Genomic DNA, 18,026 nt, shown 5'->3' on the forward strand with positions numbered 1-18,026 from the left:
GAGCCACCCAGGGATCCCCCAAAAGATTGTTTTTAAAACAGAAAATCACACAAATTGCTCAACCATTTACTTTTTTATGCAATAAAATGTCAAGGACCAAAAACTGAGCACAAAGGAAGAGAAAAGTAGAAATGGACAATATCACACTGTATGTTTAAATAATAAAGTGAACAAAAAAATAGGAGAGAAAAGACCATTTTTTAAATTGAAAGACTGCTCAGAATAGTAAAAGAAGGCCACATAGTGTAAGGTTTGAGGGGATAATCCGGGTAAATTGCACATTGCAAATGTACGGTAAATAAATAATAAAAAATGAGGCCAAATTTGCAAAGGACACCAACACCAGTAGCAAGTGAGTTTTCTTTTGTCGTTGTTGTTTCAAGGTTTTCTTGTATTTTGTTTTTTGTATACCAAAGTAGTAAATTAGCTTAAAAAATTAGCTAAGTAAAAAAATTCAAAGATCAGTTTTACTAAATAACAAAAAATAAATATGTATGTACAGACATAGTAGGAAAACATTAAGGAGATTTTCATGCCTCAAATATGTTTTGAGCACACAAATTAGGAGATCCTAGTTTAAAAATAGTGACAAATGGAAAGATCATCCTAAAATTAATTAAGAACCTAGATGTAGATGAATCATTACCATTAAATGGGCACTGACCAAAAATAATACTGTGCCCTGAATATTAACTTGTCTATAAAGTGGCCATTTTCACAGAGTAATAATAGTACGTTGGCAATGTGAACCATCACAAAAAGCAAGTTTAAAAGCAATGCTGCTAACCAAAGACAGACAAGGGAGATATGTACAAAAGGGGTAAGATTCCCCAAAAGCTTAAGCCCCAGGCGGTTAATTGAACATCCTACACCTGGGCTCCTTGTGAGGTTAAAATAAGCATCTGTAAGTGCAGTAACCAGAATACACAATCTATTCAAATTGTCAAAAAGTTTTTGACAAAATTTCATAGCAAAACTGTCTAAAAATTTTCAAGTAAGCATAGAATTAGGAATATATATTTCAAAAAGCATGGAATTACCTTAAGTAAAGGACGCATTATGTGAAGTACTGATGTAAAAAAGGCAGTTAAACATTTTTATAAACTTTGACTTTGGGATTCAAAGTGTCATCTGAACATCCTTTAAAGTTCACTATCCTCTTTATGTTGTAAAATATCAAACCACAGCATCATGAAATCTTAAAGAGCTGGGATGGCTGCCCATATATTGCCGATTAAGAAAATAAGATTCAAGGAGGATTAATCATTGCCCAAGGTTAAAACATAAACATCAAGAAGATTTTATAGGATGTACAATTATAACCAAAGTTACCATATGAGTTCCCCTACAGGCATGTGCTGAGTACTGTACATCACTTATAATAAAGAATAAAATAATATGTATTGAAATACAACCTTTGAAACATCGTCCTCCTAAAAGAACTTTAAAAGAATTATGGTACTTTCCCTGAAAACATCTCAATGTGTTGTGGCTACAAAGATACCTAAAACACTGGGCATCAACAGAAGTGCTTTGAATCTAACCTTAGGGATTACCAGCATTTAATAGCTGGATATGGGTTAATATGCCTGCAAAGGAAGTATCATAGAATAATAAGGGAACAGGGAAAAAAAACAGGAGGGCGTGATGCCATGGAAAATTAAGGCAGGAAAAGCATTTCAAAAAGAAGGAAGTGGTCAGCAAATACAAATGTCCAATGAGATCTCAATAAGAGTTTTGGTAAAGTGATAGAGGTCTCTGAAACAGACAAGATAAACTGGTGAATGTATTGGTGAGGAAATGAAATGGAGAAGATGAACATCTCTGGAGAAATTTGAGTGTATTTGGAAAAGAGAGGGTAGTAGCCAATAGCATTTTCTATCTTTTTACAAACAACACTAAAACTCACCAAAGCTAGGAAGCTGACTCATTCATGACTCCTTCACCATCCTCCATACCTATTTGATTATGTGGTATAGATTATAAGTCCACTATCTTGAATATATCATCTTATATGAATATTCCAATGACTCACCAATAGTGATAGGATAAAATCCAATCTCCTTAAGGTAGGATTTATGGCCTTTTATAATCTGACCAAAATTACCCATCTTGCCTTCTTACTTCCACCCTAAGATGCAGTTGAATGAGTTCGGCTTTCCCATTCCTCTCGGCTTTCCTGCATACTGCTAACATTTTCCTAGAATGCTCCCCAATACAATCACCACTCCCCTTTACCTTCATGTATCACCTTCATGTATCATGTAATTCCTATTCACCTCTCAAATCTCCATTCCAGTATTATCTTTATGAATTCTCCCTTGATCTCCTACTATGTTCCCATAGTAACCTTTTTAGGCCTCTCTTACAGTATTAACAATTACAGAATTCTTTTGAATTTGAGACCCCAGCAACCCTAGGTCTCTTGAGAGCAGACACCCTATATTTTAAACTGTATGCTTCACACATAGTTAGCATTAATAAATGTTTTTAAGTGAATGAAAGGATGGATTTGTTACTAAGGACACAGTACAAACCCAAAGTATAACTAGCTTTAGATTAGGTCATAGGTGGGATATACATAATTGACTACTAGGGGAAACTAGTGATTTGTGAGTCACAGGTGAAGTTATTTCCTTGAACATTTTATGTATTTGAAAATTAAGATGAATCACATTCTAATATAAAAAAGTTCACTGAATTACCTTTGAATTTAGTGACTCTCCTCACTGCCCTCAGATTGTCCACATTAAAAACAAGAGTCACCTAAAAATGTACTACATACCTGCAACGTCCAAAGCATTAACAAGAATATAAAGTTATAAATAATGCATTTCTTCCTCCCACAGTTCATAATCTGGTGGGGGATTTAAGACATGTGGAAATATGTACTGCTTTCAGCCACCTTCCAGTGCTATTTGAACAACAAGTGTCTTATAAAAAGCAAAAAATAAAATAATAAAAAAAATTTTTTAAGTATATAGAGTGATCCTGTCTTAAATAAATGGTTTGGTAAGTGTCCCTAAAATGAGAAGACATCTTGCCCTAGAATTCAAAGCCAAAGACTCTCTTGACTCCAGACAAGGAGGATCTCTCTTATGTTAAATAGGTTTTTTAAGTATCCTCCTACTTGACAGTAGAATAGCCACAAGTTAAATCATTTTGCCTCCCCATTGAGAATGATATTTGCTGTGGGCTTTTCGTAGATGGCTTTTAAGATGTCGAGGAAAGTTCCCTCTATCCCTACACTCTGAAGAGTTTTGATCAGGAATGGATGCTGTATTTTGTCAAATGCTTTCTCTGCATCTAATGAGAGGATCATATGGTTCTTGGTTTTTCTCTTACTGATATGATGAATCACACTGATTGTTTTACGAGTGTTGAACCAGCCTTGTGTCCCGGGGATAAATCCTACTTGGTCATGGTGAATAATTTTCTTAATGTATTGTTGGATCCTATTGGCTAGTATCTTGTTGAGAATTTTTGCATCCATGTTCATCAGGGATATTGGTCTGTAATTCTCCTTTTTGGTGGGGTCTTTGGTTTTGGAATTAAGGTGATGCTGGCCTCATAGAACGAATTTGGAAGTACTCCATCTCTTTCTATCTTTCCAAAAAGCTTTAGTAGAATAGGTATGATTTCTTCTTTAAACATTTGATAGAATTCCCCTGGGAAGCCATCTGGCCCTGGACTCTTGTGTCTTGGGAGGTTTTTGATGACTGCTTCAATTTCCTCCCTGGTTATTGGCCTGTTCAGGTTTTCTATTTCTTCCTGTTCCAGTTTGATAGTTTGTGGCTTTCCAGAAATGCATCCATTTCTTCTAGATTGCCTAATTTATTGGCGTATAGCTGTTCATAATATGTTTTTAAAATCGTTTGTATTTCCTTGGTGTTGGTAGTGATCTCTCCTTTCTCATTCATGATTTTATTAATTTGAGTCTTCTCTCTCTTCTTTTTAATAAGGCTGGCTAATGGTTTATCTATCTTATTAATTCTTTCAAAGAACCAACTCCTGGTTCTGTTGATCTGTTCCACAGTTCTTCTGGTCTCGATTTCGTTGAGTTCTGCTCGAATTTTAATTAACTCTCTTCTTCTGCTGGGTGTAGGGTCCATCTGCTGTTTTTTCTCTAGCTCCTTTATGTGTAAGGTTAGCTTTTGTATTTGAGTTCTTTCCAGTTTTTGAATGGATGCTTGTATTGCGATGTATTTCCCCCTTAGGACTGCTTTTGCTGCATCCCAAAGATTTTGAACGGTTGTATCTTCATTCTCATTAGTTTCCATGAATCTTTTTAATTCTTCCTTAATTTCCTGGTTGACCCTTTCATCTTTTAGCAGGATGGTCCTTAACCTCCACGTGTTTGAGGTCCTTCCAAACTTCTTGTTGTGATTTAGGAGCCTTTCCCCTAAGATCAGGAACAAGACAGGGATGTCCACTCTCACCACTGCTATTCAACGTAGTATTGGAAGTCCTAGCCTCAGCAATCAGACAACAAAAAGACATTAAAGGCATTCAAATTGGCAAAGAAGAAGTCAAACTCTCCCTCTTCGCCAATGACATGATACTCTACATAGAAAACCCAAAAGCCTCCACCCCAAGATTGCTAGAACTCATACAGCAATTCGGCAGTGTGGCAGGATGCAAAATCAATGCCCAGAAATCAATGGCATTTCTATACACTAACAATGAGACTGAAGAAAGAGAAATTAAGGAGTCAATCCCATTTACAATTGCACCCAAAAGCATAAGATACCTAGGAATAAACCTAACCAAAGATGTAAAGGATCTATACCCTCAAAACTATAGAACACTTCTGAAAGAAATTGAGGAAGACACAAAGAGATGGAAAAATATTCCATGCTCATGGATTGGCAGAATTAATATTGTGAAAATGTCAATGTTACCCAGGGCAATTTACACGTTTAATGCAATCCCTATCAAAATACCATGGACTTTCTTCAGAGAGTTAGAACAAATTATTTTAAGATTTGTGTGGAATCAGAAAAGACCCCGAATAGCCAGGGGAATTTTAAAAAAGAAAACCATATCTGGGGGCATCACAATGCCAGATTTCAGGTTTCAGATTACAAGCTGTGGTCATCAAGACAGTGTGGTACTGGCACAAAAACAGACACATAGATCAATGGAACAGAATAGAGAACCCAGAAGTGGACCCTGAACTTTATGGTCAACTAATATTCGATAAAGGAGGAAAGACGATCGATCCACTGGAAGAAAGACAGTCTCTTCAATAAATGGTGCTGGGAAAATTGGACATCCACATGCAGAGGAATGAAACTAGACCACTTTCTTTCACCATACACAAAGATAAACTCAAAATGGATAAAAGATCTAAATGTGAGACAAGATTCCATCAAAATCCTAGAGGAGAACACAGGCAACACCCTTTTTGAACTCAGCCACAGTAACTTCTTGCAAGATACATCCACGAAGGCAAAAGAAACAAAAGCAAAAATGAACTATTGGGACTTCATCAAGATAAGAAGTTTTTGCACAGCAAAGGATACAGTCAACAAAACTAAAAGACAACCTACAGAATGGGAGAAGATATTTGCAAATGATGTATCAGATAAAGGGCTAGTTCCCGAAATCTATAAAGAACTTATTAAACTCAACACCAAAGAAACAAACAATCCAATCATGAAATGGGCAAAAGACATGAACAGAAATCTCATAGAGGAAGACATAGACATGGCCAACATGCACATGAGAAAATGCTCTGCATCACTTGCCATCAGGGAAATACAAATCAAAACCACAATGAGATACCACCTCACACCAGTGAGAATGGGGAAAATTAACAAGGCAGGAAACAACAAATGTTGGAGAGGATGCGGAGAAAAGGGAACCCTCTTACACTGTTGGTGGGAATGGGAACTGGTGCAGCCACTCTGGAAAACTGTGTGGAGGTTCCTCAAAGAGTTAAAAATAGACCTGCCCTACGACCCAGCAATTGCACTGTTGGGGATTTACCCCAAAGATACAGATGCAGTGAAACGCCGGGACACCTGCACCCCATGTTTATAGCAGCAATGGCCACAATACCCAAGCTGTGGAAGGAGCCTCGGTGTCCATCGAAAGATGAATGGATAAAGAAGCTGTGATATATGTATACAATGGAATATTACTCAGCCATTAGAAGTGACAAATACCCGCCATTTGCTTCAACGTGGATGGAACTGGAAGGTATTATGCTGAGTGAAGTAAGTCAATCGGAGAAGGACAAACAGTGTATGTTCTCATGCATTTGGGGAATATAAATAATAGTGAAAGGGAATATAAGGGAAGGGAGAAGAAATGTATGGGAAATATCAGAAAGGGAGACAGAACATAAAGACTCCTAACTCTGGGAAACGAACTGGGGGTGGTGGAAGGGGAGGAGGGCGTGGGGTGGGGGTGAATGGGTGACGGGCACTGAGGGGGACACTTGACGGGATGAGTACTGGGTGTTATTCTGTATGTTGGTAAATTGAACACCAAAAAACAATTAATTTATTTAAAAAAATAAATCATTTTGCCTATTTTTCTAGTATCCAATTTAAAATGTCTAATAGAAAACATTAGAAATTAAAAACAAATAAGCAAATGATAACTTTTTAAAAGGATTCAGTTTGTTTTATTGTACAAAACAGTTGTGTCCTGCCCTATTGCTATGTAGGATAGGTGAGTGATGAGGAATTTAATGATTTTGTGTGTGTGTGGTTCATTCCGAAAACTTGGCTTGCTTTTACATGTGTTTAAATCCCAAAATCAGCAGCCCTTTTTTCTTCCTTAGAGCTTACATGTTTTTAGGGATTTTGTTGGTTTTTTCACGGAGCCCCCAAACTCAGTGTCTGTTAATCTAAGACAGGAAGATATGATAGAGGATAGGGGGAAATTCTGCAATAATAAAATCTCTATACTATTCTCTATATTTAAACTTCAAAAGAATAAAAGCAGCTAAATTATCAATGAGTCAAACTGTTTTCTAGTATCCTTGGCTTTTAAACCAGGATCTACACCAATAATTGTCAATTTGGGGGAGGTTCATTTGAAAATACCCCACAGGTGGTGATTTTGAGCTCTACTTCCTCCACTTTCAGAACTGCTGTTCTCATTCAGGCAGCTGATGTATTGCAATGGGAGTGAAATCAATGCTCTTTTTAACAGCGTTATTTTTATGCTTTGTACTTAAAATTTTATCCCAAGCTATAGAAAAAAAAAAAAAAAAAAGTATGACCACTGATCAATCAAAAATTCCAGGCCCAGTGATTTTAAGAGGAGATTCTCTACTACCCATCATCATGCTTTATTCACCATAATTCCCAGTCAGTCCTGTCAGAAGCCTGAGGTGAAGTCCTTAGAAGAACTTCCATAGAGCTACCCTCTTTTAGGATGAAAAATAAAAGGCATCTGGTTCTCAGTAAGACTATAGACCTTGCAAGACTTCTGCATTTTGGTCTAATCAGGGATTTTCCAGAAATCTAAAATTATTATGCATCTTAAAAAAAATAAGATAACCATACAGCCAACTAGCTCTGTAAACCAAGGGGAAAACAATGAGCTTAAGAAATGCCTTATGGGATCATTGTTTAACATGTTAAAATCAGAAGACTGGGGGTGGGGGGGACGGGACAAGTCACAGAAGTCTTGGATCATTCGAATTGTTCTAACTGATGAATCTTCTTCAAGGAAAAAAGTGGGCTCCATTTCTGTTTTTAACAATCCAGAGTGTCTGTAATAGTGCAACTAATGACAACCTTCCCGTTATTCTCACTTAAGAGGAAACCCTATAATAAGAGCTTCCCAAAATGTCAAATAATACTTGTCTCATAACAGGGCTTCTTTGTTCATTCACCATGTCTCTTTTGATATGCACAGATAATAAAAGTTCATGTAAAACTAAAGGTAATATAGAGCAGAAGCCAACACTAATTCTGTATAAATATGTCTGATTAATAAGAGTGCCATTGTTATGGTTATTTCGTAATGTCACGATTGTTACAAGAACAGAGCATAGAAGTACTCTTACTTTCACTGTTTTTGTTCATCCTCTGTCATCCAACCAGTTTGCGAATTTTTGTTCAATGGGGGAAATGAAGGATAGATTTTTGTCCATTAATTATTTCTGTTTCATTAGTTCATCTCATGAGCTGTGAAACTAGCTTTAAATTCATGGGGAAAAATTAAGGGTTTTATTCTAAAATTAAACCTCACATTCACTTAAAAAAATGAGTACATGCTCCAGGCTTAATTTCTAGGCTTCCTTTTTCAGACGCACAACTACTATATTGCTCGGGTGTTCATGAGCACCTGAAAGATAAAATTTAGCATGACAGCACTAGGACCTGGCTGGGAGCCTAACATGTTAAACCTAAACCATGGTTTAATACTACAACCTTAAGCAACGTTGTAGGTCAGATTCAGTTCCAAAAATCAGAACCCCACCCTGGCGAAGTAATAAGAAAGCCCAGAAACGAGAACAGTGTATGGTTCTTTATTGGAAGGGAAACAAAACAGGTAATGGAAAGCAGAACACATTCGCAGCAAGCAAGACAGGCTGATAGACTTTGAAGAGGATTCTAAGGCTGATAGATAAGTTTGTGTTGTCATTACTTTGCTTTTCTCTTTGAATTTTTATCTCCAAGATCCTGGCCTCCCCCCTTGGGGCAGCGGTATAATATAAAAACTTAACAGTCGATCTTAAATTTAGCTGACATTTTTATATCCTTCACAACATACTCTTTAGATTGCACCCAAGAAGGAGATTATTAAATAGTAGCAGGAGACCAGTTACCAGACCATTTTGACCGAACAAAAAAAACAGCACTATGCCTTCTCGCTGACAAATCAAACAACATTTATATAATCATTATAATCAATTTCATAAATAAAGGCCTATTAATGACTAGGGGAAAGAAAAGAAAGAAATTATATTTCTCCCAGGTCCCTTCATTGGCTCCTCAGACCCCACATTAGATTTGGCGGTGGAGGAAGCTATGCATGAAAAAAAAAGAGGACTCAGCTGAACAGGAGCCTCCCATGAAGCAGATTCTGTCCATCAGAAGGCGAGGACACATTTCTGTGATTCTTTCAGCCTATTTTTTTGGTAGTAATTAGCCAGAGTTCCATTTTGCTGGGGCTGGCATCGCTCACAGCTCCCTAATTTTTTTTTTAATTTAGGTTTTTCTTTCCTTTTTATAAAGTAAATTTACATATTTTCAGTCTCTCAATCCCTTCTATGTTTTATTTATGAATATAGCCCTTCTTGATGGTAACTTTAATGTGAAAGAGGTAGTAATTAATGTCCCAATCTGCTAGGTTAATCCCTTTCCACACTCTCTACAGAGAAGTTTAAGGTAAGTAACAGTTTACAGTCAATATTAGGTTTAATTATGCTTAATGAGAGTTAGTGTCTCTGTTTACTAACTGCATTTAGGTGTGTGGATCCTAGATGAGTTTTCCCTTGGCCTCATTCTGATTTGTTAATAGTGCCACTGTGTACTGTATGCTCAGTGCTTAAATCTATAAAGCCGCTCCTGGAGAACAAAGCAAGTAAGGCACCTGTTTCAGTTGAGACATCATTAAATGAGTGCAGCCTGAGCACAGCAGCATCCTTCTCTGGGAAGGGAGCTATTATTTTATACTGCTTTCCAAACAGATCCATTTGAGAGGCTAATTATTGCCTAAATTTCAGATCCTGGGTAAGCCTACACAGATACAATGCTGTTTCAATCTAAGTACAATCGTCACTAGTGGTTAGTACAAAATTCTAGAGTATTAAACACTCCTAAGACTTTCTGTATTGGTTCTCCCATGTTATTTCACATGTGAAGATCTAAAACTACTTTGACAAGTCACTGGTTTGGTCCTCTTTTTTTTTTTTTCCTAATAAATGTCTTTTGTCATAAAGATGTTTCCTAATAAATTTTGTCATAAATAAAACGTCTTTTGCACTTCACTATAGCGTATAGGACACTTTTGTTTCCTTACTGAGCTACAGAAATAAGGATGAAAACAAGTACTCAGACGTAAAGGAAATCACATAGTGACACAAAAGAAACTTAGTACACCTCCTTAAGAGATCCCTCTTTGCTTGGTTTGTGTTGTAGATAAATTCTGAGTACAAACGATCATATAGTTTCTCTATGGCTATTGATAGACTAACCAATTCAGGAAGCATTTCTTGAGTACCTGGTCTGAGCTAAACTCAGGATGAAACAGGCATATTCCCTTTCCTCACAAAGCTTGACATCTGGGAAAGGCAATGGGCATAACTAGGATATAGTGTGGTAAGTGTTACACTCATGTGAGCAAATGTAAAGGAAACACTAAAAAAAAGAGGTGTTGATTCTGTATTAGAGGATAAATACAGCATTTTTCGGAGCCACAGGAAGGCCATAGCAGGCTGACTGAACTATGAGTAAAGGCATTACACATGGCAGGACAGTGTGTGTTAAGAAGACAGCAAATGAGGCATCTGGGTGGCTCAGTGGCTGAGCATCTGCCTTTGGCTCAGGATGTGATCCCAGGGTTCTGGGATCGAGTTCTGCATTAGGCATCCCACATCAGGCTCCCTGGGGAGCCTGCTTCTCCCTCTGCCTATTTCTCTGCCTCTCTCTCTGTGTGTCTTTTTTTTTTTTTTTTTTTTTTTTTTTTTTTTTTTTTTTTATGATAGTCACAGAGAGAGAGAGAGGCAGAGACACAGGCAGAGGGAGAAGCAGGCTCCATGCACCGGGAGCCCGACATGGGACTCGATCCCGGGTCTCCAGGATCGCGCCCTGGGTCAAAGGCAGGCACTAAACCGCTGCGCCACCCAGGGTTCCCTCTCTGTGTGTCTTGAATAAATAAATACAATCTTTAAAAAAGAAGGAGAAGAAGAAGGAGGAGGAGGAGGAGGAGGAGGAGGAGGAGAAGACCACAAATGCTGCAGTGTAGGTGGAAAGAACTGTGTGCTTAGGGAAAGAAGGTGAGAACAGATAGGAAAAGTGGGAGAGAAGTTTGGAAATTAGGGGCTCAGGAAGTAGATTGGGACCTAATTAAATATAAGTTTCAGTGTCATCCTACACTAGCTTTTAAGTAATATGAAGAATAGAAAAAGGTGAATAGATATCTTTATCCAACAAGGATGAGATCAGTATCAAACCTGAAAATTAAAAAAAACCCTGAAAATTAAACTGAATTTTTCTCGGCCTACTGATCTCTGAAAACTACTTTCAGATCTCATAATCCCCATGATGTATTTACAAGCCCTTACATTTAGTTCAAAGAATTAATTTTTTTTTTTTGCCATGAGAAAATAAAATTCCTAAAATGTATCTAAAAGATTGTTTGATTATATATTAATGGAAGCTAGAGGAGAGAAAAGCTAGGTAGATTCATATCCCAGGATATTCTGGGAAATCTGAAAATGATTACATGTACTTAGTGAAATAAAAATCTGCTTATAATTAATTTCAGAAATTTTCTGTCTTTTGAAAATTCTACATTTACTATATATTCTTTACTTTTGCTTTTTGAAAAAAAAAATAGAAGTAAACATTCCCTTAAAAAAATCACAAACTAATGAGGCTAAAAGGAAAATACAATGCAAGCTATATACTCCATCAGAAAAGATCCATACATCTAGATGTCTTTCTACATTTAGCTAAACCAACCTTTCTGCTATGTCCTTTTCATCTCAACCTTGAGCTTCACATCTGTAAAAACCACCTGACCTGACAAGATTGAGCTATCTAGAGGACTTTCAAATTACTGTTAGACATCAGGCACTCCTAGGTAGATACCCACCTCTGTACCCTTGGTCAAGGAAAAGAAAAGAGAAAAGCCTAGATTCAAATAATACTAAAGTCTCTGTCACCCTGATAAACATATTTAAAAAGTCAGTCTCCTCTTAATACCAGAGTTATATAAAATAAGCATGATCCTTGTATAAACTCACAAGTTATTATAGAAAAATCTTGATGGGTAGTAAGTAATGTAGTGGTAAAAATATGCATAAATACCCTTGATTTTAGTAAGCTTATGCAAGTTAGCTATTTATTATATTTGAATACAAATATTATATATTAATATAATAAATAGCTATGATACATAACATATTTACATATAACATATAATAAATACAATAAAATAAACATATATGTGTAAACACACATACATACATTTACATTTCAGCATTTATTCCTGAAAGTTAAAGAAAAAAAATACTTAAACTGTTTTCATAACACAAATTCTAACTGAAATAAAATGTCCTTTAAAAACTGTAATTAATGGCTGCTGTGTCAAACAGTGAACCAAAGGGTCAAACCTTATAATTCACAGTTTGAGAGGTCATAGCTCAAATTATAACTTTAAAAAACTGATTATCTGTGAGTAATTTGACAAATCCATCTAATATACTCTGAATGCATATAAAATCTTTTTGAGAGTAAAAAGGATGTATGTCCAAGTGGACAGCTGATGGAGGAAATGGCCTTTTTACTGAACAAGGCTGAAGTCCAGCATAATGACTTGGAATGCCTTTGAATGAGCATGCAAGGCTGGAAGGCCAAACAGTACACACATCCAAAGGGAGCATAATGAACAATCTGATCAGAAGACAAAAATATTCCACACACATGTCCAAAGAGAGGAAGGAAAAATATACATTTCTATCACCTACTCCTTTATCACCATTACTATAACCCAATTCATGGGTAAATATCTGGACTATTAATAAGTAATCTTTATAAGGGATAATATTTCATCATTTTAAAAATTCTAGAAATTCCCATGATTTCTTAATCTGAGATTTGAAAACACATATTGAGGTCATTTACATCATATATAGTAAGCCAGGTTTATAAAGCTGGCTTCTTTATGACTCACCTTGAAAGTAAATATTGCTTTATATATCTCCATCCTGAGGGTACCCACTCCATAAAACCTAATCTGAAATAATTTGGCCAACCTGCATTTTTTTAATCTAGAAGTGATCTACCACTATTAATATGGCAGGCCACTGAAGATAATTTCTCCACTATAAATTCCCTAATCCATTTCAGAATTGAGAAGTCCAGCAAAATAAGCCATTTTATTACATATCTATGTCTGTAATGTTTATTTATGTGTTTATTATATTTGCCAATTAGATGCTCAGCCCCGCAAGATGCTATGCCTCTACTGTTCAGCAGATTACCTAGCACCTGAGAAGTTCCTGGCAGAGCAGACATTCACTAAATATCTGCTGGAGTTTGAAAAGAAGGCATGGAGAGAAAGAAGACGGAAGGCCTATGGTTAGCTAATCTCTTCATTATTTGTGTGGCTGTAAAGAGAAAAATCTAAGAAAATAAAATGTACGTTCTATTTAGTCAGTTTCCCTACCCAACAATTCACTGATCCATCTATCTATCTATCTATCTAACCACAAAGATTTAAAATGGCCTCAAAAAGTATATTGTTGCAAGATAAAATAAAATAAATGAAAACGGAATATACAGTAGGAAACAAGATGTTTATATATGTACTCATGTAAAGACGATTAAATCATAGGAAAGGAAGGGAATTTATTTTCTCAATTTCTTCACTTTAAGTTAATCTTATTATAACCACTATTGTAATGCTCTTACTGTAACAAAACAGAGAATATTGACTAGTTCCTCAACTGGCCATAAACCATAACAACCTCTACATAACCAGGTTCCTTATATCATAAGCCATAGTAGAGTCTATTGGAGGAGACAAATATTCAATTAAAATAAAATGTAGTAAGTTATAACAGTAAACATAGGCTTTCATGAGAGAACAAAGCAGGATTCTTCTCTGAACCAGCAAAAATGCACTGTGTCCTGTTCCAACAGACTTTTCTGATACACATAAATACTCTGGTCTCTTGATATACAAGGAACTACATGCTTTCAAATGTTACTAGTACAAATAAGGTCTGAACATGTAAATCACTATATCATAAGAAAACACATTTGAAAAATGTCCTTTTTCTTAAAAGTGAAAGCCTAACTCTGATTCCACTTAGCCTGGTAATATGCTTCTGTCATTCCGTTGGACCAGCCCACACATACTGGGTACCTGATAGGTCCTGGGCTCGGCCATCTGGCCCTTTATTTACTTAATTCTTTTTTAATACTGACAAGTGTATTAGTAACACTTCCTTGATCACTGGTAAATATAGAGCCACCACACAACCAAGATTTTCCCTAATTCTGAAAGTCACTAATTAGTTGTGGGTAGGGGTTGGGGAGTATTACAAAGATATGTTGAGCAGTACTACAATAAGTAATCTAATTCCCAAGAAGAAAGCATGTTAATCTGTTTCCCACTTCATTAGAGGAATAAAAAACATCTTGTCATCACTAAAGGATACAAAGAGAGACCTGGATATTAGGGGGGATGGTAGATAGGGAGGAAGAATGAAAGCAGCATTTAGGCAGGAAACACAAATCCCCTACATATCTTGGACAATGTTCACGGTTTTCCTTGATATCTTTTGATTGATCTATTTAGCAGTGTGTTTCATGAGTGTAGTTTATTCATTAATAAACACAAGCTTGCAAAGGAAATGAAGGTAAATGAATCCTATTGAGAGGAACTGATCATTCTACTGGTACTTATGTTATATAGTAGGCAACTCTGGAAGCTGCCTTAATCTTTTCAAACCAGTAAGGTCTCAATTACTTGAGCTTGCAGAGTAAAACAGTGTGAGCTTAAAGGAGAGAAAGCAGTTTCCAAAGGGAGTAAATAGTCATTTAGAGAGGAGATATGGTCAAATTATAGGTACTGAAACTATATATTGATGTATTTTAAGTCTATCAGAAAACCAATTCATTTTTAGGGTTTTTTTTTCCCCGTCAGATAAGAGATAGTCGAACAGGTTCAATTTTCCATAAACTTTAGATTCTCCAAAGAACATCAGCTGATCATTGTGTTTGTTCACACCAGCATAAAGTTTAAAAAATCAACTCCATCTTCCTGAAACTAAAGATTCTAACTGTATAAGGTTTGGTCAGTTGTCCTCATTTCTAGGATCAAACAATGTCACATCAAGTACAACAAGATTATTTTGGGTTTCATTCTACCTCCTTTGTTCATAAACATTTTGGGGGAAATGATCACATTCTCTTATAGTACTTAATCCAAATAACTAGAATCTCAATGGGAAACTTATAAAACTGAATTGTAAGGTAGGTGTTAGTATTTCTTTAACGAAATCCTTTAACTAATGAATAAAAGTTAATTGGTTCATATATGGAAGTAAATTGGCGAAAGGCAGATGAATACAATAAACAAGGGGAAGAAGTACATTGTTTAATATGTAATTTAAGAATTGTCAAAGAAGTGTGACATGTCATTTACCAGTATTTGAAAAAAGAATAGATGCTTTGGTATACAAATAAATGCAGGTATAGAAACATAATAGAAGCTTTGTGCTACAGTGCAATGTAAACTTATCTGGGCAATGATCAGCTAAGAAGGAACAGAGGCAGTTACAATGCAATGATTAACTAGCTGACAAATCTATTATTCATGGCAGGTATGTAAGCAGTCAGGGCAGCGATGTTGGTGGCCCCTACTCATCAAGCAGCTTTGCCAGTACAGACTGGATGTCTGGAACAGACAATACACAAAAACAATAAAACCTATAGCCAGCTAAAGGAAGATTCAGCACAATCCATCTCCAATTTTAAACAGTACCAGAAATCTCCACTGAAGAATGTTTTCCCTTGGGATTAGCATAATTGTATTTACAAGATGTTGACCAACATTTAGCTCTATTTATCTTAGTATGCATAGCAACATGCCTGAAACACCTATCTAGAAATTCCCAGCATATCACCAAAAAAAAAAAAAAAAAAAGTAATTTTAAGATTAGTTGGCAGAAATTTCTGTTGATAGGTATGGCCATCATGTCGTTACATGAACAGATGGTCAAAGTGTGTCCATTTCACTGACAGTGCATTATGTGTGTCTTTTTATCCCTGAACAACCAAACCAAACAAAAGCACAACACAGAAGAGGTCATTGTGCCTTCCCTCATTTGGTTGGCAGCTTCATCTGTGAAAATATGAAAATAAAAAACAAAACCAACTATAATTCCTGCATAGTATTATTTCTGTATAACATTTGATCAAATAATTAAGTATTCATATCCAAAAGGCATCCTGGTGTTTGTGAACTGAAAAAAATACATGGAATCCTTAAAAATCCTTTAGCTCCATGACCTTCTATAAAAGGGGAAAAAATAGTCGTTATTTCTTGTTCTTTAGGTTTTTTAAATCTAACCAACAGTTTATATGAAAAAAAGCAAATTACAACTCTTGATTGGTATTCAGGTCTCTTAATAAAACCTCAGGAAAAAAATATTGAAAAAAAAAGTAAATCCCCACATTAAAATCTATTTCCCTTTGAAATAGAGATGCTCTCTCTTTGTATGTAATACTTTTGCCGAATAATTTTTAAATGTTCCAGTTGAAATATTTATAACCAAATGAATTAACAGTCTAACAGATATCCAGTCACAAACTACTACATTTTATACCGTGAGATCTCTCGAAATACACACACACACACACACACACACACACACATGTGTTGCTGTTTGGATGCTTAATATGGTTGCTTCATCTCTATAACCAACCTAAAATGTAGTTTTCCTTGATTTTGTGAAATAAAAATGAATAATATTGTGAGGAAAAGGAGAGATTAAGAATATATTTCTATCTATAACAGCTAGTAGTAAAAACAACAGATGAGAATTATATTGCTAAAATGCATCTACACATGTGGCTATGGAAACTTCTGTGCAAAAATAATGCTGTTACCCACCTTCAAAAAGAGCTGATGAAGTATAAGGTTTAAGAGTACATCTTTAGTACTTCTGTACCTTAAAATATTGCCGAGTATTAATTTTTCATCAAGTTGTCATTTTCTCTGACATTTGGTTTTATTAATCAAGGCATTTATCATTAATTTGTAGAAAATATCGTAATTAAGCCAAATAAAATAAAATCCTTAAAAGGTTAAAATTAGAAAGCAGGTGAATTAGAACTTTGACATTACCCTGTTGACATACTGGAGCATTTTAGAAGCATGGGAATCAAGTTTTTGCAGAGAGTTTGGTGCCTCAATCTTGGGACTGGCTGGTTTTTAAAAAAATGTTATAAAGATTTGATTTAAAGCTCTCTGACAGTTTTGACATTCAGGTGAAAGTACTGCTGCTGCATTTGGAACAATTTGCATATCCCACTGCTAAACGGAATGTTTGAGGTGTGCACTGGTGTAAAGAAATTAAAAACAAGCTATCACACATGCTTAAGTGTATGTATTCACAAAACTGATGGTTGGATCGCAGCACCCCATCCCCCTCCAATGTAATCTGTGATTTACTCTTCTATAATAAATTACCCTACCATGTTATTCTTGCTGGAAGATCTAACCATGCATGTAAGAAGCAAAGTAATTACAGCCCCCTCTTGTCTCAGAAACCTTCTTCAATCCCTATGAGCTCTTCATACACAATACAGCAACACAAGTCTATTGTACACTTCTTGCCTGAAATTCTAGACTTGTGACTATAAGTAGCCACTAAATCTCATCCGCATGGTTTCTTGCACGGTTTTGTTGTCTGCAACAAATGCATTTTTAGCTCATATAGTTAGTTGTAAAGCCCTTCCGAAGGAGGAATGGTGCTGACTTTTTGGCTTTGAGCCAATATGTCTATTTAAGAAAAGGGCAAGGTATAAAATCAGAAATGTTCTGAACTGATTTCAAAAACAGGGAAGGGCCATAATGCATTCCCATATTCCCATATAGAAGGAAGAAGAAGTATAGCAACACCCAATTAGGCTGAGACATTCTGACATGACACAAGGGTTCTTCTTTTTTGACTTACAATTTCAGATTATTCTTTAGAGACAGAAAAAGATATATAATGTGTTAAAGGGCAATAAAGACCTGAGGCGGTAAACCCAAGACCTTAAGTATTATGAAACTTTTCAAGAAGATAAAACCCATTCAAGAAAATATCACTGGAC

General features: G+C 35.9%; 1 protein-coding gene across 25 annotated transcripts in view; it reads right to left on the bottom strand.

The window, feature by feature from the left end:
- Window positions 1-18,026, bottom strand: part of ZBTB20 (zinc finger and BTB domain containing 20) — a 750,813-nt gene that overhangs the window by 585,257 nt on the left and 147,530 nt on the right. The window lies entirely within an intron of this gene.

Source organism: Canis lupus, chromosome 33 (assembly GCF_011100685.1).
Source record: "Canis lupus familiaris isolate Mischka breed German Shepherd chromosome 33, alternate assembly UU_Cfam_GSD_1.0, whole genome shotgun sequence".
Classification (NCBI taxonomy): domain Eukaryota; kingdom Metazoa; phylum Chordata; class Mammalia; order Carnivora; family Canidae; genus Canis; species Canis lupus.